Source organism: Bos indicus, chromosome 17 (genome assembly GCF_029378745.1).
Source record: "Bos indicus isolate NIAB-ARS_2022 breed Sahiwal x Tharparkar chromosome 17, NIAB-ARS_B.indTharparkar_mat_pri_1.0, whole genome shotgun sequence".
In the NCBI taxonomy this organism is placed as follows: domain Eukaryota; kingdom Metazoa; phylum Chordata; class Mammalia; order Artiodactyla; family Bovidae; genus Bos; species Bos indicus.
In genome coordinates this window covers 67,021,282-67,047,151 of record NC_091776.1, presented here as the reverse complement: position 1 = coordinate 67,047,151, position 25,870 = coordinate 67,021,282, and the positions used below count along the sequence as shown (strand labels likewise).

At 49.1% G+C, this 25,870-nt stretch overlaps 1 long non-coding RNA gene across 2 annotated transcripts; it reads left to right on the top strand.

Annotated features, from left to right (window-relative positions):
* The first annotated feature begins 399 nt into the window (after positions 1-399).
* On the top strand, positions 400-25,870 carry LOC109571015 (uncharacterized). 2 transcript variants are annotated; one of them, XR_002182575.2, is made up of 3 exons: positions 400-658; positions 24,198-24,311; positions 25,687-25,870. It is a non-coding gene; the product is annotated as an uncharacterized lncRNA (long non-coding RNA). The 2 variants fall into 2 exon arrangements; XR_011561218.1 differs by lacking the exon at positions 400-658 and adding an exon at positions 22,427-23,682.

The window sequence follows — 25,870 nt, the reverse complement described above, 5'->3', positions numbered from 1 at the left end:
CACCAGGCTGGCCACAGACAGGCCACTCAAACTCGGGGCGCTGGGCGAAGGCTCAGACGCGAATGTCAATAAACGCCGCTGTCGGAGAGCTGACCCACGCCCTCCCTGGAATTAAGAGCTTATTCATAACTCTCTCCCACCACCAAAACACACTTTGGAGAGGGTTAAAGTAAATAGCGCCGCTTAACCTGACCTCCTCGGGGTTCGTGGCCCTGCCCGGGTCCTGCCACTCAGAGGGGAAATTTGGCACCTCACCCCCAGACCGCTTGGACCACCCCCAAAGTCTCCCCCCTTAGAGAAATAATCAGATCATCTCCACGGTCCAGCAGGGGTGGGGTGAGGGGGTGCTGAGAGTGGGGGTGCGGGTGGTGATGGATGGGGCTGGAGAGGAGGTGACAGGCCACTATTGATTGAGGGCGCACTGAGGAAACTGGATCCCATTCCGAGAGCAGTGGGAAGCTCTGGAAAGGGTTTTAAGTGGGGGGATGATGTGAGATGATTTATGTTTTTGAAAATATTGCTCTGGCCGCCGTGTGGAGAATTGACTGCAGAGGGCGGGCGTGGGAGCTGGGAGGCTACGGAAGGCGCTCGTGGAGGAGGTGACGGTGGATTGCGCAGGGTGAGAGCTCAGGAGATGGAAGGAGGTGGCCAGACCCAGGTGAGGCGACCGCGGGCGTAGGGTGGGAGACTCACCTCTTGTGAGAGGCAGATGACGGATGGGGGTCCTTGATGGGGGGGGCGGTGGAATCAAGCCCCAGTGCCGTGCAGTTGTGTTGTCCAAGCTGGCCATGAATCTGCTGGGTGGAGTTTAACGAGCCACTGGCTACGCCAACGTGGAAATCCAGGAAGCTTCCAGCCTGGGATGGGGAGTGAGCCCCTCAGCCTGAAGATGGCCTTCAGTTCCAATGCCCAGGGGATTACCTGGACAGTGAACAAAGCGTGAATGACTTCTAGGGCTTCCGTGTCAGGTAGGTGGGACAGCTGGTGGAGGAGATCCATGCCAAGGCACCTCAGACCTGGAGAGGATGATTCAAGAGGGACAGAAAGGGGCTTCCGTGTCAGGCAGGTGGGACAGCTGGTGGAGGAGATCCACGCCAAGGCACCTCGGACCTGGAGAGGATGATTCAAGAGGGACAGAAAGGTCCTTAGTACCCAGTAGGATGACAGAGGATGCAATGGTTGGATGGCATCACCAACTCAAATGGACGTGAGTTTGAGCAAACTCTGGGAGATGGTGAAGGACAGGGAAGCCTGGCGGGCTGCAGTCCATGGGGTCACAAAGAGTCGCACACGACTGAGCCACTGAACAGCAATAACCCAGTGTCTGTGAGGGGTCTAGCCAGGTGAGGTCTGGAAAGATCCCGTATGATTCAACAGCATGGTACTCTTGATGACCCCATACTAGAGCATATTCAGGCGGATGGTAGAAGCAGGAAACCCACTACAGCAACGACAATCACAAAGGAGCCCAGAAACAGACTTCTGTGCCTCGGGAAACTTCGTACGTGATGGAGAAAGCGTTACCGGTCAGTGGAAAAGAGGTTGGGCCATCTATAAAAGAAGGCTGGTGGGTATTATCCATCACGAGAAAGGAATGAGCTATCAAACCATGAAAAGACATGGAGGAAACGCACATACATATGACTAGGTGAAAGAAGCCTATCTGAAAAAGCTTCATACTGTATGATTCCAACTCTATGACATTCTGGGAAAAAAGCAAAACTATGGAGACAGTAAAAAGTGGTTGCCAGGAACTGGAGGGGGGTGATGAACAGGCAGAGCATCGAGGATTTTTCAGGTCAGTGGAAGCACTTTGGATGATATCATAACGATGGGTACATATCATTATGCTAAGTCTGCTAAGCCGCTTCAGTCGTGTCCGGCTCTGTGCAACCCCATAGACGGCAGCCCACCAGGCTCCACTGTCCCTGGGGTTCTCCAGGCAAGAACACTGGAGTGGGTTGCCATTTATACATTGGTCCAAAAAAATGGGCTTGCTGGGTAGCTCAGCTGGTAAAGAATCCGCCTGCAATGCAGGAGACACGGGCTCAATTCCTGGGTTGGGAAGTTCCCCTGGAGAAGGGAAAGGCTACCCACTCCAGTATTCTGGCCTGGAGAATTCCATGGACTGTATGTATAGTCCATGGGGTTGCAAAGAGTTGGACACGACTGCGCGACTTTCACTTTCCAAACAAATAGAACATACACCACCAAGACTGAGCTGCTAGAACGTAAACCGTAGGCCTTGGTAGATGATGACATGTCATTGCTGGTGCATCAGTTCTAACAAAGGTGCCCTTTGGGTGGGGGGATGTTGAGAATGGGGGAAGCGATGCATACGGGGGTATTTATGAAAATTTTTTATGAAATTTTATGAAAAAAATTTATGAAAGATCTCTGTATTTCCCCCTAAGTTTTGCTGTGAACCTAAGTCACTCTAAAAATAGAAAGTTTTAACCAAAGAGTACTGGCAAATGATGGGCAACGTGCACAAGATAGCCTCAGACGATGCCGTGATCCCGCCTCCTGATTTTCAGGTCCTTGCGCAGCCCCTGCCTCTTGAGTGTGGGCAGGACTGGCAACCTAATTTCTAACCGACAGAATACAGCAAAGGGGATGGACGTCACTGCTCCCATCACCTTACATCACCTAAGACTCTGTCTTACTGGGGGTCTGTCTCTCTCTCTCCCACTCTCTCTTTCTTTCCATAGCTGGCTTTGAGGAGACAAGCTGCCATGAATCCTACAGCTACGATCCTTTCCCCCAGCTACCACAAGTTTGATGAACTTCTATTTAAATTGAAGTCCCCATGTTTGGCTAGACGTGAATTCTGCCAACAACCTGAGGAGCTTGAAATGGATCATGCCCTAGTCAAGCCTCTGGATGAGAACTCAGCCCCAGTCAACTCCGTGACTATGGCATTGGGTCAGACTCTAAGTAGAGGCTCTTGCTAAGCTGTGTCCAGACTGTAGACCCAAAGAAACTGTGAGAGAATAAATGTGTGCTGTTTTAAATCACCAATTTTGTGCACAACTTTATCATGCAGTGTTGACAGCTAATATAAACAATATTAAATTAGATACCAAACTGCATAGCACAATACAAACAAATAAATTCAAGATGCAGTAATGATCTAAATACAAATAGGGGAAAAAATTAAATTACAAATGGAAATATAAGATGTCTTTATAACCCTGGGATAAGAGATTTCTTATCATAGCACAGAAAACAAACCTTAAAGAAAGAGTGTATAAATTTGACTGCCTTAAAATTAAAAACTTCTTTTCAATCAAAGTCATCATAAGTAAGTTAACAGAGTAGACAAAACTAGAAAACAATTTTGTTGTTCTTTAATCACTAAGTGATGTCCAGCTCTTTTGTGGCCCCATGGACTGTAGCTTTCCAGGCTCCTCTGTCCATGGGATTTCCCAGGCAAGAATACTGGAGTGGGTTTCCTTCTTCCAGATAGCTTTTCCAGAGGATCTTCCCAATGCAGGGATAAAACCTGCATTGCAGGCAGATTCTTTATCACTGAGCCACCTGGGAAGCCCAGAAAGCAATATCTGAGCACATATAACTAAAAGAGAATTGAATCCATAATATGTAAAGAGCACTTGCAAATCAAAAAGAATGACACCAATTAGCCAGGAGAAAAATAGGCAATAGGTACAATCAGACAGTTCTCAAAAGAGAAAACCCAAATGACCGATTGTCATGGAAGACGTTTAACTTCACCGGTAATCAGGAAATACAAATGGAAAGAACCGTAAGAGGCCACCCATCTGCTTAACAGAAAATTTAAAACTTGAGAATACCAAGTGTCAATGAGCACGCAGAGCAGCCAGGCCTCTCCCGGGCCGCTGGTGGGAGTGTGAGTTGGTACAAGTGTCTTGGAGAGCTATCTGGGAGCATCTAGTCAAGTTAAAGCTTTGTGACTTGACTGAACTATTGCTTCCTGGTGAATATTCTCTAGAAACATTAGCCTGTTGCCCGGAGGAATATGTCCCAAGATGTTCATCACAATGTTTTTAGTAACACACTCCTCAAGATGAGAACTAAACAACAGGCTGCTTATGCAGTAGAATACTATAGTTTGGTGAATATGAACTAGTGTGATGCTGATTTGGGGGTAAAAAAAAAGCAAGTTGCAGAATGATGTATAGAATAATTTACCATGTATACAAAGTATTAAAATGTGAAAAATATGCTATGTATCACTTGGGGATCCATATATAGTAAAAGCATAAAAACATGAATGGGAAGGATAAATACTGAGATGTAAACATTCGAGACAGTGGGTAAACTCAACAGAGGAAAAGGGGAAAACAGATCCGTAACATCTAATTACATAAAAAAAAGATCAGAAGCAGATATGACAAAAATGTAGACATTCGATAAAGCTGATGGGTGGTGAGTATGCAGTGTTCACTGTGTGACTCTCTAAAGTTGAGTGGTTCTACGCTGTAGTCTCTTGCCAAACATGGGCCTTCAATGTAAATAGAAGTTCATTGAACTTATGGTTGCTGGGGGAAGGATGCGGGGAAGGGATAGTTAGGGAGTTTGGGATGGACATGGACACACTGCTCTATTTAAAATGGATAGCCAACAAGGACCTACTGCATAGCACAGGGAGCTCTGCCCAAGATCGTGTGACAGCCTGGATGGGAGGGGCGTTTGGGAGAGAATGGATACATGCGTACGTAAGGCTGAGTCCCTTCCCTATTCACCTGAAGCTATCACAGCATTGGTCATCGGCTGGCTATACCCCAATACAAAATAAAAAGTTTAAAATTAAATACGTAGAAGTTCACTAAAAGTAAACGAAATTAAAAATTTTATTTTCAGTAAATTGCTCAGTCACCCCGGCCACGTTTCAGGGGCTCGACAGGCAGATGTGGCTCATGGATCTCATACTGGACGATGCAGATAAGAGAGCATTCCCATTATCATAGAACCTTCTTTTGGACGGTGCTGTTCTAGAAGGTTCTGTGTGCTTTTCATATCTCAGAATGATTTCTTAAAAGCCGGGACTGGAAGGTGAATAAAGGAGGTAGGGAGGGTTCTTTGGAAGAGTTTGGAGAAAAGGAGGAAGACGGCTAAAGAGCTGGAGGACACGGGGGTTCAGAGGAATTGATGGAGAAGGGGTTGTGGGGTCTTTATCTGTTGCATTGAGAGACGCCCTTGAATGCTGATGAAAACGGTCAATAGAGCTGGGAGTTCAAGGCTGGCTTGTGGGGCTGGGACTGGGGACAGTGGAAGGGGTGAGGCTTGAGCAGGGAGGGGGAGGTGGCCACTGTCCCCAGCGGTCCTCCGAGGCCCCTACCTGGAGTCCCTCTCCGAGGACTCTCACCCGGCACCCTTCCAGGCTCCAGGCGGTGGAGATAAATAACTCCTGCCATGCCTGTCACAGATATTTGAAAAACATATTAATCACTTTAACAAATATTAGCTCAGAACAGCAATAAACAGTCTCTAGAATCTCCTCTTTGCGGCTGTATCACAATGAAAAATATGCTAATATGGGTGCCTAATTGATTGTGTTTGAATAACTTCCTTTATGACAATAAGAGTTGGAGCTGGCATCACTCAGAGTCGTAAACGGCATCTCCCCAACCCGGAACGCCTCCACTCTGTTCCCGCAGAGTCACCCTCTGGGGAAAATGTCTCCGAATCAACAAAACAGTAGAACTCTTGGCTGCCCATCTACAAAGACCTTTCTGAAGACCCCAAAGGGGCTGGCATTTGGGCTGTGGCTCCAATGAGCCATCAGCTCACACACAAGCATCTCCTTTAATCTTCATGGTACTTCTACAAAGTCAAGATTACAGTCCTATTTCACAGAAGGGAAAACTGAGGATATAAGAGGTGAAGAGAACTTACCCAGGGTTCCTGAGTGATGTGGCCAGAATTCTCCTGCAGGCTTGTGAGTCTGCAGCCTGTGTACACTGTCATCACTCTCAAGCCAGGAGAAACCTCTAGAAACATCCCATGGCAAACTACTCGATATTAATCCCACAATTCTCTGTTCAATTGGATGGGCAGCTGGGCCAGGTGATTCTCAAATGTCCTGTGGTGCCCGGCACAAATAACCACCCTGGCGGTTGTGTGGGGTCTTCTCTCCCCTCACACACACACCTCCTGCAATCAACAATGTTGTTTCTTCTCCCTTAATTCCTTCCCTTGGTTAAATGCATTCTGGACACCTGTGCCATGCACAGGATCAGAGGATTCCTGGGGTGATGAAGCCATTAAGTGCTTCTCCCAAATAGTTCCCGAATCCTCTCATCCTTCCTTCTTTCTGTCTGCACATCCCTCAGCAGCTTACGGCTGCCGCTGTAACCTCTAGACTTGCTCGAGTTCAGTTCCTCTTCTCCATCCTTGCTGCCTTGCAAGCGAGTCCAGGCTGCAGCATCTGCCACCTGGGCTCTGGTTGCACCCCCTGAGGCCCCAGTGGGTGGAGGGGGGCTTGGATCCTGTTGCAGCTCCAGCCCCCAAAAGGGACAGCATCTAGGTCCCTACCTAAGGAGGGATGATGCTTTGGTTATGGACTGGCGAACATTTTCTGCAAAGGGCCAGATAGTAAATATTTTCAGCCTTGTGAGCACAGGGTCTCTGTAGTAACTCCTCGACAGCTGTTGTGACCAGAAGGAGATCGGAGACAATCCATACATGAAGGACATGCCTCCCTTCCAATAAAACTTTATTTATGGGTGCTGGAGTTTGAATTTGATAAAATGTTTATGTGCCACGAATTATTCTTCTGTGAGTTTCTTTATAAACCATTTAAAAATAGTTAATGAAGGTTATCCTTTTAAGCCTTCGGACCATACAAAAAAAGGGCTATGAACTGGATTTGACTGACCTTTGTTCTGATTGATTTATCTTTCCTTTAAAACAAAGGCTTTTTTTTTTTTTTTTTAAGTTTTCTGGCTTATGCTTGAGGTGATGCTGGCGTGGCCACTGTGATGAAGCAGGTTGGGTACAGGAGGGGGTTTTTAATGAGCAGAAAGGGCTGACCAAACATCAGGGTGATGTTGGGAAGGATGTGACCAGTAGGCTTTGGGAGCTGGGAATGTTCTGGGTCTTGAGCTGGGTGTTGGTTACAAGGGGTGTTGACTTGGTGAAAATTCACCAAGCCGGACTCTGAGGATGGATGTGCTCTTTTATACAGAAAAAGTAAAGAACAGAAGGGCTGATGCCATCCTGTGCTGGTGGGGTGCTGGGCACACAGGGGCTCCCACGCCATGCTGGGGAGAGTGTGAAGTCTGCCCCCACCCTCCACAGAGAAGCAAAACAATGGCCCATCTCACACACGCCCAGGGCGTTCTCACCCTTGTGTACCAAGATCCATGTGCAAGACTTTCGTGTCAGTCCCTTCTCCAGGGGATCTTCCCAACCCAGGTATCGAACCCAGGTCTCCTGCATTGCAGGCGGATTCTTTACCAGCTGAGCTATCAGGGAAGCCCAGTAGGAAGACTAGGAAAGCTTCAGTGCAGCTTCACTGAATAAAGGATGTTGCTTCTCTAGACAGAGTACCACAGTCACTGAGAGGAAGGCAGGGGCGGGTCTTGGGACAGGATCATCTCCAGGTGCCACAAAAAAAAAAAAAAAAAGGGATGGGTGTGAAAAAAAATCAAGCAGATACACACATACACATGTGCAAATGCTTTCCTCTACAAGCAAGGACAGTTTTCTGGAAAGATACACAAGAGATCTGGATACGGCTGCGGGCTCAGCGTGGAAGGCTGAATGTACCCGTCCTTAGGGCTGTTTGGTTTTCTGTGCTTGCTTGTGTCCCGGGGACTTTACATTAAGGACAGAAGACAAGTGAAAAAAATCAGGGCGATGGTTTCCCATACGCTGGGTATCTACTAATCCCCCAATATTTCCCAAGCCCCTAATGAATCTTCAGGCCCATCCCAGGGGGCCCCCTGGAGAACTTGAGACAGCCCAGCTGCTCTGCAGACCCAGCGCGTCCCTCGTTGGTCCGAGGGGTGCGGCAAGACTGGCTGGCCGACTGAACAATGGGCAGGACAAAGAAGCCTTTATGCCTTCTCTCCTGCCCCAGCAGAGCCCCAGGGCCGGCCTCTTCAGTTACAGCCCCCGAGGGCTTTCGCTCTCAGCCGGTTAAGCCCCAGGGTAAATGCTCTCCAGGATCACCTGGCAGGCATGGGGGAGGGTCTCCCCAGTGTTGGAGTCTCGTCCGCACCCCACCACCCGCCGATTTCTCACGTCAGCCTCCAAGGTCCTGTCAGCTCCTTGATGGCTGGGTCCGAGGCCAGCCAGTTGGCTGGAATCCGGGACACGGGCTGGGTGACCTGGGCCAGTGGATCTGCCTTGCTAAGCCTCAGTTTCTTCATCTGGAAGATGGGATGAAAGTCGCGTCCACCTCCTCCGCAGCTGGTGGGGAAGATTCGGTAAGATCATTTGTGTGAGCTCCTGGCTTAAGAAACGGCCCTCTTGTCTGGAGAATGAAAAAAAAAAAAAAAGGTGCAGCTGCATTGGAAAAGAGTCCAGAGGTTCCTCAAACAATGACGTCTGGAGTTACCGTGTGATCCGGCAGTTCCATTCCCAGGCATTCACCGGAGAGAGATGAACACATATGTCCACACAAAAAAACTGCAAATGAATGTTCATAGCAGCGTTATTCGCCACAGCCCGAAAGTGCAAATGACCCACCTGCACCTCGAGAGAAAGAGATAAATCCAGTGGGGGTCCAGGCACACGGTGGACTACTATTCAGCCGTGAAAAGGGACACAGCGTTGACAAAGGCTGCAATGTGGGGGAACCCTGGATACGTGACGCTAAGGGAAAGAATCCAGACACACAAAAATCGCGTCTTTTATCCCTCTCTTTCAGTGAAAGGTCCAGAGTTGGGAAAGCTCTGCTCAGCTTTCCTCTTCAGCTGGCAAGTGGAAGTAACTATTGCTGCTCAGTACGTGGTGGTGAAGTTTGAAACAGATGTCGGAATGGTTGCAGGTAGTGGGTGCTTATTGAATGTCACACAGGGAGGGAGAAAGAGAGACATTCAGTACTTTTATTTTGGCAGCATCATTTTTTTTTTTAAACCTCAGATCCACCCAAGTCTAAAGAAGGAATGGATGGGGCAGAAGAGCATAGGTCCTAGAGTTGTCTCCAGGATAGCAGAGTGGTACCTGGGTGAGGAGGGTAGGAGGAGGGAGACTCTTTCTTTTTTCAGCAGTTGTGTTGAGATATAACTCGCTTACCATACAATTCGCCTTATGGGTACAATTCAGTGTTTTAAATATACTGACAGACTGGGAGTCTGGACCAATCAGTGCCCTGAAGGGAGACTCTTCAGTATACAGTCGGCCAGCCACCTTTGGGTCCTGCATCCAACCACGGTTCCACCAACCTCAGATAGAAAATATTCAGGAAAAAGAATTCCAATAAATGCCAGTAAAAAGCAAGACTAGGATTTGCTCTTTGCAGGCACCTATTCACATAGCGTTCCTGTTGTCTTTATAACTATTTCCATAGTATTGACATTGTGTTCACTTCAGTCGCTCAGTTGTGTCTTTGCGACTCTTTGCGACCCCATGAATCGCAGCACGCCAGTCCTCCCTACCCATCACCAACTCCCGCAGTTCACCCAGACTCACGTCCATCGAGTCAGTGATGCCATCCAGCCATCTCATCCTCTGTCGTCCCCTTCTCCTCCTGCCTCCAATCCCTCCCAGCATCAGAGTCTTTTCCAATAAGTCAACTCTTCGCATGAGGTGGCCAAAGTACTGGAGTTTCAGCTTTAGCATCATTCCTTCCAAAGAAATCCCAGGGCTGATCTCCTTCAGAATGGACTGGTTGGATCTCCTTGCAGTCCAAGGGACTCTCAAGAGTCTTCTCCAACACCACAGTTCAAAAGCATCAAGTTTTCGGCACTCAGCTTTCTTCACAGTCCAACTCTCACATCCATACATGACCACTGGGAAAACCATAGCCTTGACTAGACGAACCTTTGTTGGCAAAGTAATGTCTCTGCTTTTGAATATGCTATCTAGGTTGGTCATAACTTTCCTTCCAAGGAGTAAGCATCTTTTAATTTCATGGCTGCAGTCACCATCTGCAGTGATTTTGGAGCCCCAAAAAATAAAGTCTGACACTGTTTCCACTGTTTCCCCATCTATTTCCCATGAAGTGATGGGACCAGATGCCATGATCTTCGATTTCTGAATGTTGAGCTTTAAGCCAACTTTTTCACTCTCCTCTTTCACTTTCATCAAGAGGCTCTTTAGTTCCTTTTCACTTTCTGCCATAAGGGTGGTGTCATCTGCATATCTGAGGTTATTGAGATTTCTCCCAGCAATCTTGATTCCAGCTTGTGTTTCTTCCAGCCCAGCATTTCTCATGATGTACTCTGCATAGAAGTTAAATAAGCAGGGTGAGAATATACAGCCTTGACGTACTCCTTTTCCTATTTGGAACCAGTCTGTTATTCCATGTCCAGTTCTAACTGTTGCTTCCTGACCTGCATACAAATTTCTCAAGAGGCAGGTCAGGTGGTCTGGGATTCTCATCTCTTTCAGAATTTTCCACAGTTTATTGTGATCCACACAGTCAAAGGCTTTGGCATAGTCAATAAAGCAGAAATAGATGTTTTTCTGGAACTCTCTTGCTTTTTCCATGATCCATCAGATGTTGGCAATTTGATCTCTGGTTCCTCTGCCTTTTCTAAAACCAGCTTGAACATCAGGAAGTTCACGGTTCACGTATTGCTGCAGCCTGGCTTGGAGAATTTTGAGCATTACTTTACTAGCGTGGGAGGTGAGTGCAATTGTGCCGTAGTTTGAGCATTCTTTGGCATTGCCTTTCTTTGGGACTGGAATGAAAACTGACCTTTTCCAGTCCTGTGGCCACTGCTGAGTTTTCCAAATTTGCTGGCATATTTGTGATACTTTCACAGCATCATCTTTCAGGATTTGGAATAGCTCAATTGGAATTTATCACCTCCACTAGCTTTGTTCATAGTGATGCTTTCTGAGGCCCACTTGACTTCACATTCCAGGATATCTGGCTCTAGGTCAGTGATCACATCATCGTGATTATCTTGGTCATGAAGATCTTTTTTGTACAGTTCTTCTGTGTATTCTTGCCACCTCTTCTTAATATCTTCTGCTTCTGTTAGGTCCATACCATTTCTGTCCTATATCGAGCCCATCTTTGCATGAAATGCTCCCTTGGTATCTCTAATCTTCTTGAAGAGATCTCTAGTCTTTCCCATTCTGTTGTTTTCCTCTATTTCTTTGCATTGATCACTGAGGAAGGCTTTCTTATCTCTCCTTGCTATTCTTTGGAACTCTGCATTCAGATGCTTATATCTTTCCTTTTCTCCTTTGCTTTTCGCTTCTCTTATTTTCACAGCTATTTGTAAGGCCTCCTCAGACAGCCATTTTGCTTTTTTGCATTTCTTTTCCATGGGGATGGTCTTGATCCCTGTCTCCTGTACAATGTCACGAGCCTCATTCCATAGTTCATCAGGCACTCTATCTATCAGATCTAGGCCCTTAAATCTATTTCTCACTTCCACTGTATAATCATAAGGGATTTGATTTAGGTCATACCTGAATGGTCTAGTGGTTTTCCCTACTTTCTTCAATTTAAGTGTGAATTTGGTGACATTGTGTTAGGTAGCATTAAAAAATCCAGGAATAATTAAAAAGATGGGCATAGGTTATAGGCAAACACTATGTCCATTTTCTGTAAAAAAAAAAACCTTGAGTATCCGTGGATTTTGGTGCCTATGGGAGTCTGGACAAATCAATGCCCTGCAAATACTGAGGAATAACTGTACTAATAGACTTTTTAGTATACATCCTTTTGAATTATGAACCGTAATAGTATATCCCTTGCTCAACTGCAAAAAATCAAACCGAAGCAAAACAATCCAACACAAGCAAGAACAGTGAACGTGTTAGTCACTCAGTCGTGTCTGACTGTGAAACAATGGACTGTAGCTCACCAGGCTCCTCTGTCCATGGGATTGTCCAGGCAAGAATACTGGAGTGGGTAGCCATTCCCTTCTCCAGGAGATCTTCCCAACCCAGGGATCAAACCTGGGGCTCCTGCATTGCAGGTGGCTTCTTCACTGTCTGAGCCACCAGGAAAGCCCCAACAGGAACAGTGGCTCAGGTTAATTTGAATGCTCCCGCTGTGAGGATGTACATTTTGGAACAACCTCTCAAATATGCTTTCCTTTGCTGGACTCATTGTCTGACTTAGGGATCCTTGCACGCTCAGTGGGTCCCCTGTTGGTCTTTGGAGAAGCCTCCAACCTGAATTGGGAGTTCAAGGCTCCTCACTGCTTTGAGAAGACACAGGTAATGGGAGGTCCCTCTGACAATCAGACAATGGATAAATGGATCTAGGTGCCTGCCAGAGAGCCTGGGGGCTGGGTGGGTACATCTCCAAAAAAAGTCCTTCCCACCATCATTTATCTACATTTTTACCAGGTAAGGGATCATTGCCCAGGTCTGTTTACTCTGCTGGCCTCTGGTTTCTCTCAGTAGGAGCTGGGTCTCAGAGCTCGTCCTGGAGGACAATGGTCTGTGTATCCGCTGATGGAAGAAATGGGTGGGGGCCCCAACAAGTTGGACCAGAAAGAAGGCTGAGCACCAAAGAACTGATGCTTTCGAATTGTGCTGCTGGAGAAGACTCTTGAGAGTCCCTTGGACTGCAAGGAGATCAAACCAGCCAATCCTATAGGAAATCAACCTTGAATATTCCTTGGAAGGACTGATGCTAAAGATGAAGCTCCAATACTTTGGCCACCTGATGCGAAGAGCTGACTCATTGGAAAAGACCCTGATGCTGGGAAAGATTGAGGCCAAGAGGAAAAGGAGATGATGGAGAATTAGATGGTTGGATGGCATCACTGACTTAATGGACATGAATTTGAGCAAACTCCAGGAGATAGTGATGGACAGGGAAGCCCGGTGTGCTACAGTCCATAGGGTTGCAAAGAGTTGGACACGACTTAGCGACTGAATGACAACAAGCAAGTTAGTGACTATGGAGCCGAGGGAAGCGGAGGGTCCAGGGGGCCACAGTCACAACCCCGAGGTGCAGGAAGGGTGTGGGGCCCACGGGGTGGCACTTTGGGTCTTGGGACAACCTGGGCAGAGTCAGCTGAGGTCCTGGGACAAGCTGAGCTCAGGCTCCCAAATAAAGGATGTCCTTGATGCCTCCTGACTGCCCTTCCTGCCTCCCCAAGGACCTACCCGGCGCTGGCACTGCAGCTGCTCTGCCCACCTCCCCACTGCAGTCCCAGTCCAGGCCATCATCTTTGCTCATCTCTGTTAAGAGATGGTCCTTCTTGGTCGGCTCTGATCAGCATCCATGCAGCAGCCATAGGTGTTTAAAAGTCTGACCCTGCCACCTCTAGCTTTCAGCCTTCCACCCTGCTCCTACCCCAGGCTGCCTCCAGGCCCGGCTATTTGGCTTCTGCTGTGACCTCACTTCTCCCCAGCCTCCTCCATGCATCCTGACTCTCCTCGGGGCAACTCCATTTGTCTTTCCCAGGCCTCCCACTCAGGAGGGTGTGCAGGCCTCCCGCTCAGGAGGGTGTGCAGCCCTCCCCATGTTGCTCAAGTCTCTCTTTACCTGCCTGCCTCCCACGAGGGCAGGGTCCCGGCCTGTCTTGTTCATAAGCAGCACTAGCACGGGAACAGTGCAACCTCAGGGGCTCAGTAAGTGTTGGCTGGATTAACCATAGCCTGGCCCCCAGTCCCAGAGTGCCTTGAGGGGAGCAGACTGAGGCCAAAGGGGTCTGGAGAGAACTGATGACTGAGCAGCTACTGTGCGCTGGGTCTGCTCCTGTCTGTCTGCATGTGTCCCCTTGTTGGATCCTGACGTCGACTTTGCGAGGGGGCCTGATCTTGTCTCTACTTCCCAGTTGATGAAACAGAGGCCGAAGGGAAGTCAAGTCTACAACTCTGCTCTGTATTGTGAAAGCCAGGAGAGGTAGACCAGGATCTGAACCCAGAGCCAGGGCTAATTCTGGAGCTGGTTCTCTTGGATCTAGAAGCCAGTTGCTTGGATTTGTGGCCCCCTCTTGACCTCTTACCAGTGAGCCATTTCCCTGGTCCAGGTCTCAACTTCCTCATTTGTAATGAGGGGGTGGAACCAATGTCTGCAAGTGATGGAAGAAGTCACAGGTGAGTGCAGTGTAAATGGCAAAGCTCCGAGGACAGGCCGGGGCTAGTATTCCTAGCTGAGTGAGCGTGGCAGACACCGCTGATGCTCACCCACTACCCCTTGGCTCTCATCTTTCCTATGCTGGCCCACCCCATGTCTTCTAAATGCCAGTCCTTCCCTAATGAAGTTGATACTGACCAGGGGGCTTGGCCTTCCCCTATCAACAGAAATCAACTAAAGGCCAGTCAATCCTAAAGGAAATCAACCCTGACTATTCATTAGAGGGACTGATGCTGAAGCTTCAATACTTTGGCCACCTGATGCGAAGAGCCGACTCATTGGAAAAGACCCTGATGCTGGCAAAGATGGAAGGCAGGAGAAGAAGGGGGCAACAGAGGATGAGATGGTTGGAGGGCATTGCTGACTCAATGCATATGAATTTGAGCAAGCTTTGGGCGAGGGTGAAGGACAGGGAAGCCTGGTGTGCTGCAGTCCTTGGAGTCACAAAGAGTGGACACAACTGAGCGACTGAATAACAAAAAGTCCAGATGAGAAATTCAGGCAAGGCTTCCAGGGGCTCATGTGCCAGCTGCAGAGGGAGCTAAAACAAGTAACTCAGGTTCCTTGCTTGCTTCCGGAGGAGGGGGGCAAGCTCAGTCTTCTATGGGGTGAGGGTGAGTCCAGGGGTTGGCTGGAGGGGTGTCTGAGGTGGTTTGACCACTCCTTTGTAATGGGGAGTGCAGATGGCATGAACAATACCCCGCTTTTGCTCCCAACACCCAGCTTTTTTTTTTTTTTTTTTTTGTTCCTGGCTCTTCAGAAGTGACAGCAGGGCATTTTTTTCTTCCTTTTTTGATATCTTTTGATCCAGAATTTGCCCCAACTGTGCCGGCACACAGTCCCGTGTAGTTTCTCTGAATTGTGTAGCTTGAGGAGACGTGCATCCAGGGGCAAGCTTTGCCGCCCTGCAGCAAAGAGGCCCAGGTCCCAGGCCGGTCTCATGGGGACAGAGGTTAACACACCAGGGGAGTACCCCTCGGCCAATGGCAGACCCTACGGGAGATGGAGGATCAGTACCCCAGCTCCCCCTTCCCTTGGGTGAGACACTCCTAGGCGTGGTTCAAGGTCTCCCAGAGGTCCCCAGGGGGCTGGAGCCCCAGTCACTTCTTCTAACTTCTTCCTTGCTTCTCCCCCAAACCCTCTTATATCCTTTGCACCACCATGCTTGTCAGCAGAGGTGTGCTTTTGGGGCAGCCCACCCTGGACGGGCAGGAGAGACATGCTCCTTTGAAACAAGACCCAGAGCTTTGCTTCTAGGTTTCCTGTAAAGCCCTCCCTCACCCCCTAATCAGGGCATCATGGCGGGGGAAGCATCCTGCATTTGTTACCTGGAGGAGGGAATGATGCTTCTGGGGCATGAGGAGGGACGATCACTTCACAGGTCAGAACCTCAAATATAAGCAATTCATTGGGAAGAACTGGTGACCCATGACCCACCCCACCCCCAACGAGACAGAGACCTCCTGCCCCACCCCCCACACCCCAAGCCCCACCCCCACACCCCACCACCCCGTGAGGCCGCCAGAAAAGAAGAGAAGCCGGAGGTCACCCCATGACAGGAGTCACACGGCAGGTGCGATCAGAACCGAGCTCGGGTGGCTTTGGTCCCGCAAGTTCAGTGACAGGAAACCAACATTTGTGCTCTGCAGACTTGAGTTCAGGCCAAGAGATTCTTGCTATTATTTGGAGAGAAGCTTGCCTGCCTGACTCACTTACAAAGCACTCTCTCCCTCCCTACACCCCCAGGCTCTTTCTCGCTGCACTTTCCCCTCACCTGGCTCTGACTCACCTTGCTCCTTCTGGCCTGGAGGCCCCAGGGTGTTTTCTGGAGCCCAGCCCTTCTGGGGAAGGAGACACCTGAGGGGGACACCTGGCTTGGGGGTGGTGTCTCTCCCTCCAGACAGGAAAAGGTGCTGCACGTTGGGATTAGCCTGAGTGGGTTGGGCTGCCAGGGAGCCAGAGGCTGGCTGCAGGGTCTGGGGAGGCACTACTGGAGGGGGCTATTTAGCCAGGCTCTGCTGTGTGACCCTGGGGAAGTCAGAGCCTCCCTCTGAGCTCTGTCTCTGCAGAGTGAAGGGCTTAAGATTGGTCTTCTGTCTCCTGATCTAAATATGCTTTGATTCTGGAGCAGCTGGGCTTTCAGTGTCAGAAAGACCCCTGAGCTTCCTCCCTCCCTTCCTCTGTCCCTTCCTTCATCCCCCTGCTCCTCCCCCGCCCACACCTGGCCTCACTCAGGATGCTGAAGGCACAGGGAGCATCCGCACTGGCCCTGCCTTAGGGGCCCACTGTGGCAGCGGACAGATGTGTTAAGAGCCGGTTGCATGAGAAGGCAGGAAGGGCATGTTACCAATGACCTGCACCTCTGCCCGAGCCCCTCTTTGGTGCCAGGTGCTGGGCATGCCTTACTGCACTGAGTCTCAGAGCCTCCCCAGAGTCAGCGTCCTTTGTCATCTCCACTTTCCAGGTGAAGAAACCGACCAGTGAGAGATGAGGGTCCCACATGTAAGAAGGGAGGCTTGGGATTGTTCTAGTTTTTTAAGATTTTTTTTTTTTATGTGGACCATTTTTAAAGTCTTTGTTGAATTTGATACCATCCTGTTTCTGTTTTATGTTTTAGTTTTTTGGCTGCGAGACGTGTGAGATCTTAGTTCCCCGACTAGGGATTGAACCCACACCCCCTGCATTGGAAGGCAAAGTCTTAACAATTGGACTATCAGCGATGTCCCGGGATCGAGGTTTGAATCAGGCCTACCAGGCCCAAGGCCCACACTCAGAATGACCAGTTTTATTTCATTTTACCACAGGAGATAGCAGGAGCCTTGAGCACCAGGAGAGAAGGCTGCCTACCCAGCTCTGCTGGGGAGCAGAGGGGAAAAGGGCACAGACGTTCTCCGCCCAAGGATCCCAAAGCTCTTAGTTGCCTTGTCTCTCTCACCCTCTAGACAGACGAAACTTGGAGAGCCAACATTTGTCACAATTACGTGACAGCCATACTAGCTGATAATCCCTGATGAAGAGCCTCCTTAGCTCTGATTGGTGGGCTTCAAAAGGGTTTTTCATACTGTTCATGGGGTTCTCAAGGCAAGAATACTGAAGTGGCTTGCCATTCCCTTCTCCAGTGGACCATGTTTTGTCAGAACTCTCCACAATGACCCTTCCGTCTTGGGTGGTCCTACACGGCATGGCTCATAGTTTCATTGAGTTAGACAATCCTGGAATGAGAAGTCAAGTGGGCCTTAGGATGCATCACTACGAACAAAGCTAGTGGAGGTGATGGAATTCCAGTTGAGCTATTTCAAATCCTAAACGATGATGCTGTGAAAGTGCTGCACTCAATATGCCAGCACATTTGGAAAACTAAGCAGTGGCCACAGGACTGGAAATGGTCAGTTTTCAATCCAATCCCAAAGAAAGGCAATGCCAAAGAATGTTCAAACTACCACACAATTGTACTCATCTCACACGCTAGCAAAATAATGCTCAAAATTCTCCAAGCCAGGCTTCAACAGTACGTGGACCGTGAACTTCCAGATGTTCAAGCTGGATTTAGAAAAGGCAGAGGAACCAGAGATCAAATTGCCAACATCCGTTGGATAATCAAAAAAGCAAGAAAGTTCCAGAAAAACATCTCAGTTCAGTTCAGTTCAGTTGCTCAGTCATGTCCGACTCTTTGCGACCCCATGAATTGCAGCACGCCAGGCCTCCCTGACCATCACCAACTCCCGGAGTTCACTCAGACTCACATCCATCAAGTCAGTGAAAAACATGTACTTCTGCTTTATTGCCTATGCCAAAGCCTTTGACTGTGTGGATCAAAACAAACTGGAAAATTCTTCCAAGAGATGGGAATACCAGACCACCTGACCTGCCTACTGAGAAATCTGTATGCAGGTCAAGAAGCAACAGTTAGAACTGGACATGGAGCAACCGACTGGTTCCAAATAGGAAAATGAGTACTTCAAGGCTATATATTGTCACCTTGCTTATTTAAGTTATATGCAAAGTACATCATGCGAAATGCAGGGCTGGATGAAGCACAATCTGGAATCAAGATAGCTGGGAGAAATATCAATAACCTCAGATATGCAGATGACACCACCCTTATGGCAGAAAGAAAATAGAGCTAAAGAGCCTCTTGATGAAAGTGAAAGAGGAGAGTGGAAAAGTTGGCCTAAAATTCAACATTCAGAAAACTAAAATCATGGCATCCGGTCCCATCATGTCATGGCAAATAGAAGGGGAAACAATGGAAATAGTGAGTGACTTTATTTTGGGGGGGCTCCAACATCACTGCAGATAGTGATTGCAGCCATGAAATTAAAAGATATTTGCTCCTTGAAAGAATAGTTATGACCAATCTAGACAGCATATTAAAAAGCAGAGACATTGTTTTGCCAACAAACGTCCATCTAGTCAAAGCTATGGTTTTTCCAGTAGTCATGCATGGATGTGAGAGTTGGACTATAAAGAAAGCTGGGTGCTAAAGAATTGATGCTTTTGAACTGTGGTGTTGGAGAAGACTCTTGAGAGTCCCTTGGACTGCAAGGAGATCCAACCAGTCCATCCTAAAGGAAATCCATCCTGAATATTCATTGGAAGGACTGATGCTGAAGCTGAAACTCCAATACTTTGGCCACCTGATGCGAAGAACTGACTCATTGGAAAAGAATCTGATGCTGGGAAAGATTGAAGGTGGGAGGAGAAGGGGATGACAGAGGATGAGATGGTTGGATGGCATCACTGACTTGATGGACATGAGGTTGAGCAAGCTCTGGCAGTTGGTGATGGACAGGGAAGCCTGGCGTGCTGCAGTCCATGGTGTTGCAAAGAGTTGGACATGACTGAGTGAATGGGCTGGACTGGACTGAACTGAACTGACCGTAAGGGTTTGATCCTGACCAATCTCTGTAGTACAGAGGAATGGGCTTTGCTGATTGGCTGGTTATGGGGGATGGGCTTAGTCCTGGCACTGGTGGGCGGGCTAGTACTTTCCAGTCCACGCTGAGAGTCAGGGAAGGGCATTGCACATCAAGGTCCTCTTAACAGAGGAGGTAAGAACAGAGACATCCCTTAATCCAGCATTTAGGAAAATCAGCTCATTACTCCCCACAAGTGACCCTGAGTTATAGAGAGGCTAAGAGACTCACCCAAGGTCACACAGCTCCTAAGTGGCCGTGCTGGAGTTTGAACCCTAAAAGTCAGGCTCTGGTGTCTGTGTTTTTAACTGCAGTGCTATGCTGCTACTGCTGCTAAGTCGCTTCAGTCGTGTCCGACTCTGTGCGACCCCATGGACTGCAGCCTACCAGGCTTTTCTGTCCATGGGATTCCCCAGGCAAGAATACTGGAGTGGGTTGCCATTTCCTTCTCCAATGCATGAAAGTGGAAAGTGAAAGTGAAGTCGTTCAGTCGTGTCTGACTCTTACCGACCCCATGGACTGCAGCCTACCAGACTCCTCCATCCATGGGATTTTCTGGGCAACAGTACTGAAGTGGGGTGCCATTTGGTGCCTCTCAAAATAAAGCTCAGAGCTTGAATCAATAGATCCTGTTTGGAAGTGGGGAGTGGGGGAAGGAGGTGGGAGGTGGTGATACTTTGAGGTTACCAAACTCCTGCATGTTAGCCTCCTTCCCACCCCCAGAAACCTGACCATTGTTTCACAGATGATAAAGGTGGCCAAACCTGGCTGGCTTCTGCCGTTCACACTTGGCTCCGTGGTTACCGGCAGTGGGATCGCCACGGCCTTAAGAAACGGATCTTAATCGCACCCGTTGCAGCCCCAGCTGCCGCTTGTCAGCTCTGCACAGGGGACCCGCTTTGGGCAGTGTCTGCAGAAGTTCAAGTAGCTTCTTGAGGACACGTCTTAGAGAGGGACCTCAGGGTCAATTGCCCAGGTTTCTTGACTGTGTGGGGTGGATTGAGGGGGAGGATGGTGGTTTAGAATACCAATCTGCCGGCATTAGCATTCTTTGTCCTCTTGAGAAGATGTCTCTTGCTTTCCTGTGTCTAATTTTGTTGCAGCTTAAATATCCAAGAGATGTCCCTAAACAAGTATTTTTAAACCCAAATGTCCTTTCAGAGGCCTTGGCTAAATGCACTCTGGAAATAACTCCAGAACCAACTTTTTTGTTTATTTCCCTTCTTTGCTCTTGTTCCTCCCTCCCGGTCCACCATCTGGCCTTGAATAAACCTATATTATGCATTTACTCTTTGTTAGCACCCCATGTTAACATCCCAGGGAGACACAATGAACTTGCCCTTGGCTTAAAGGAGCTCCAATCTTTTTGGAGGAGACAGAGTAGCAATTACCATGTAGTGGGAGCCCTTGAGGGCAGGAGGAAAGGAGGTCACCCCTGCTGGGAGGATTTTAAGATTGAGTGTGGGGAAGGGAAGGCACCCTGAGCAGAGGACACAGCACAGGGCAAAGCAGAGAGGTGTGCAGAAGTCAAAGTTCATGAGCATCACGTGGTTTGGTTGTACAGACAGGGAGTCTCAGGGGTTGAGGCAGGAGTCATAGCCAAGCCACTGAGAGCTGTATTGTGGCCGAAGGAGGAGAGTGTGTGTCCCAGGGCCAAGAGAACACTGGACTAGGAATCCAGAGACACAGTCCAGGCTCTCTATGTTAAGGATGCCGTGGTGAGTCAGGGTGCCTCTCTGAACCTCGATCTCTTCCTCTATAAGAGCAGACGCGTGTTCAGTTGACCTTTAAAGCACTTTGTGACTCAAACATCTGATGTATTTCAGTGATGTTCCTTTCCTTGTCCTTCCTGGAATCCCTCCCCAGCTCAAGCATCCAGCAAAGGCCTTGACTCCCCAGGCCTCATCTGGTTCCAGAGATAAGTGGTTCTTCCTCATCCTGGTGGGTCTATCTACTGAAGCTTTGAGGGGTGCTCCTGGGGTGTCATTGCATACCACCTAATTGATTTTGATTTTAGTTCCACAGCCGTGCTGTAATTATGAAAGCCTGCTGCAATTATCAAAACACAGCTCCAAATATTTCATTATTAAAATACCCCTATGGTCTATTATTAATTCATTAGATAAATTTGGATTATATGACTCAATAATTAATGTGCAGGCATGAACCTGGGGAGCTTGGCCACTGTGAGTCATGTGACAACTGAAGGAAGAAATGGAAAGCAGGGAGAATGAGGGTGGAGATGGGAGAGAAAGGAATAAACAAGAGGAAAAACAGGTGCTTATGGAGGGTTAATCACCAGTTGCCCTCTGACATTCATTTAACCATCCGTTCAATCAACATTTATTGCTGGTCTACTCCATACTCAGAATTTCGAGTACCTCACCATCCAAGTATTAATGGTTATGGGATGGTTTCTGGGGTTTTCTTTCATCCATCTGTATATTCATCTACCCATCTATTCACCATTCTATGCATCCATCCACCCACCCACCCGTCTACCACCCAATCCACCGATCCACTCTCCTATCCATCCTTCCATTCACCTACCCATCCACCGTCCCATCCCTCCATCCAGCCAGCCACCACTCATCCATCCATCCTGATGGATTCCACCAGGACATGTTGGTTCAGTTCAGCAAAGTTTTCTAGAATACCTGTGTGCCAAGGCTCTGTGTCGGGAACCAGTGGTCCCTAACTTGATAAATCAAGAAGCGGCCTGATGTGTGCAGAGATCTAATGGCAGATAATCTAGAAGGTGGGAGCACGGAGAGCCAGGGGACACTGAAGCCGTGGAAATCAGCAGCAGTCATATCACGGAGGGTCTCAATGGTCAGATGAAGGAGGTTAGATGTTTCTTGAGGTTCCTGAGGGCCATGGGAGGATTTGTCACTAGAAAGTGGCATAACGAAAGGTTATGGGAAATGCATGGCTCTGGTTACTGTGCTGAGGATGGGCTGGGAGGGGTTAGCTCAGAGGTCAGGACCTGTTGAGAAAGTTGTTGCTGGCATGTAGGGGAGAGATCCAGAGGGCCTCATAGGAAAGCATGGCTTTTCTACTTGCTTGCTGTGTGACCTTGAGTAAGTTACCTAACTTCTCTGTGCCTCTGGAAAAAGAGAATCATAGTAGTTCCCTTCTCACAGGGTTGGATGAGGTGACCCAAAACAGTGTTTGGAATGGTGCCTAATGCATAACAGCTCCTATTGGGATGGGGGGGTGGTGGTGGGTGGGAATGATGATGCTCCTCGACCTCTGATCTCTTGGGACTCAGTTTCCTTATGTGTAAAACATATCACCACCGTGTGTTTAAAGGGTTGTCTGGGGATTCAACGGTTTGATACACACCATGTGCTAGATAGAATAGAGACCGGCCGGAACGGAATTCCAAGGAATCCGCTATGAAATCCAAGGATCCAGTTGCAAACTGAAAACGCCAGGCTTCCTGTTCAAAATTACGTATGAACTTGAAGACGGCAACAGCAGAGCTTCACATCGAGCACAGGCCCCTTCACGTCAACTTGACAGGTCGACAAAGGGGAAATTCCAGGCAAAGGGAACAGCTTGTACGAAGGCTCACACGGGCCCTGGAACAGAGAATCTGAAGCTGGGGTTGTTTCGGAAAATGAAAGCCCATGGCTGTCATGATCCCAGGATATTTGCAGGATGCCTCAGACACACGATGCCTGTCCTGATCCTCCATCCCTCAGTTTGGGCGGGGGCCCAGCTGGACCAAGTGTGCCCCTGGACCAAGTCCCCAGAGACTTGCACTGAGTTTTCCAAGGATGCGCAGCCTGTTTGGGGGCAGGGCCTGAGCTAGAGCCGGTTGTTCAGGGCCCTTCACTAGAACCCCCTCTGCCTCTAGGCGCTCCGCAGACATCAGGAGTGGAAACAATTCAGAGACATTTGGAAAAAAAAAAAAACCCAAAACCCAAGCTGGCTTGTCGTTTCTGTCACTGTCATACTTCAGAAAGATCTACTGGGGGCAATCAGAGAAGAATAGGTCTGTAAAACTCAGCGTTTCCCTATTAGCTTTCAAAAGTTTTGCACAACATACTTTATGTGTGTTTATAGAAAAGAAAAAAAAAAAAAAAAAAACCAAGACCCACATTGATTGAAAAAATGTGTTGTTATTGAAAGGGCCGAGTTGAACTCTCTGCAGAGCGTGGTGCTCGACAAGACTTGGAAGGCGAAGATTTCACATAAATAGTTGTGCCGAGTTGTTATGGCAACTGAAATTTGAAAAGTAAATAGGTTTAGGGGAAATATTTTCCCTTGTCTCTGGAGGAGTTTTCTGTTGCGGATCATTTGCAAAAGGAGGAGTTACTTCGATGCCCAGTGGATTTGGTGTATGTTGTTGAAGGACAGACGTGTGGGGTTCCTGTGCTGGGGGCGGTCTCCGTGCCCATGGGGCAGCTGCTTTCCTTTCATCAAGTAGGGGTTGAGATGGGTGGCAGGGTCACACACGCTGTGTGGCCGTGCACCAATGACTTGCCCTCTCTGGGCGTCCACTTTTCTCTCTATAGAATAGTTTGGTGGAAACGCATAGTCATACAGGTGAGTACCTATTGTTTTGGGGATAGGCACCTACTTGTGGGTTGGACCATCACCACAGGGTACTGGGGTAGGTGTGTGTGCTCCACTCCATTGGTAAGAATTGGGGAAATAGGCTCAGGGCAGAAGAGAGGCTTGCCGGCCATAACACAGCAGCCAATGCAATGCTTGCATTCCTGCCCAGAGTATCTTCTTCTGCCATGTTCCTCAGCAGCCTTGCTCACGAAAGCTGGCAGCTGGCTCATCGTGGTGAGACCCCAACGACCACCCATCTCCGGGGAGCCCTGGCCAGCAGCCATTCACCCGTGGGAGCCTTGTGAGGGCTGGAGACACTCCTGGGTGGAATCAGGCTGGATCCCAGGACACAGCACAACCCCTCCTATTTGCAGAGAGGCCCCGGGTCCTCTGATTCTCCCCTCTCCACAGTGGGGACACCCTGCTTCAAATGGGGAAGGGCCCGCTGGCTTTGGAGGAGGCAGCAATGAAGAATGATTACTCTCACATTCTTGTCTCCTCAGAGAAGAGCTGTACATGCCCCATGGCATATAAGCCTCATGGCAGCAGAGACCAGGTTGGCGCTTGGTACATTGACTCCATTCGTGGTTGCTGACCGAGGCGCAGAGCAGTAAAAGGTGTGTGTGTGTGGTGGGGGGCGGGGGGCATGTCTTCAAGTCACGTGGCTGGCAAGTGAGGCTTCTTCTGATGTCCTGAGTGGCCTGGCACTGGGGTGAGTGCCCAGGAATGTAATGAGCGCCCCACCCCCGGGGGCATTCAAGCTCATAGGCTGGACTTGGGAGAAGGTTCTGTAAGCAGGAGGCTAAACTGGATGACTCCAAAATATTCCCAAAGAGCTTGGAACATGGGCCATGTGCACATGTGTGTGTGTGAGCGTGCGTGCATGTGTGTAAGCGTGCATGTCTGTGTGTGCGTGGTTCATTGTGTCCACATGTCTTCATTTGTGCGTGTCTGTGCTTGCACGTGTCCACACGTGTGCCTGTGTGTACACTCACACGTATGTGCTCTTGTGCGTCCACACACATGCCTCTATGTGTGTATGTGTGGAGTCACCTGCAAAAACTCCCCCTTTTCTACTACTTGTGTCTGGACCACCTGGTCCTTGGCTGGGCCCTCAGGTCACTGTGGATTTGAGGACCCAGCACCTGGGGTGGGGCGGGCGTGGGGCCGTGAGGACTGTCTTAAGGGCTGGGACGACGAAGCCACCCGATTTGAATCCTGCCCTTTTCTGTCTGGGAGGCTGTGGCTTGAGCAGGGTAGCCCCTAAATCCCAGTCCCCAGCAGGGAGCTGGGACACTGTCAGGGCATGCCTGCCGGGTCATGGCCAAGGTTCAGTGACGTCTGTCTGCCTGGCCCACTTGCCCCTCTCCCCAGGCTGGCGTCCTCAACACGTCTGCCTCCGCCGCCGTTGATGGCACCAGATGCTCGGGGCCAGCACAGACACACTCCCCCAAACCCAGAGACAGCCAGCTCCAGCTCTTCCCAGAAGAGGCCAGGCCTGGCTCCCCCAGTGGGGATCTAAAAACACACCATGGGCTGGGGGGTCCTATTTGGGGAGCCCCCTGGGCTCATTGGGAGCCTCTTATTCAGGAAGGGTGACTTTGATAAACTGAAGTTCTGAATTGTTTTTCAAAAATGCAAAAGGAAAGGAGAGAGACGGACATGGAGACAGAGAGACGTAGGTATCCATCTCTATGTATGTATGTATGTGTGTGTGTCTCTCTCCTTCCATGTCTGCCTCTCAGAGTCAAGACGGGAAATGAACATATTCCCAACAGCTCGGGGTGAGCTTTATTGGAAACTGATCGGAGGTTGGCCTCCAAGAATCCAGAACCAGCCCTGTCCCTGGCCAGCTGGGTGACCTTGGGGAGGCTGTCCCCCTCCAACCCTGGACTTTCTCGTCTTCTGCTTCACAACATGAGGATGGAGGGAAGGCAGGGTGCCTGGGATGTTGCAAAATGTCACCTGAATATATTTGCTCCTTCTTACCAGGTCTGGAAGCCTCCAAAGATAATCCTCCCGTAGGTGGGTTCCAGGCTGCCTTGAGAGACCACCTGAACCCCCACCCCCACAAATAATAAGGGCAGCATCGCCTATGAGTCACCTACACTGAATGTGTTTGTTCCCTCTTACTGATGGAACTTGCAATTTTTGGCTGGGTACGTGGCCTCCCAAA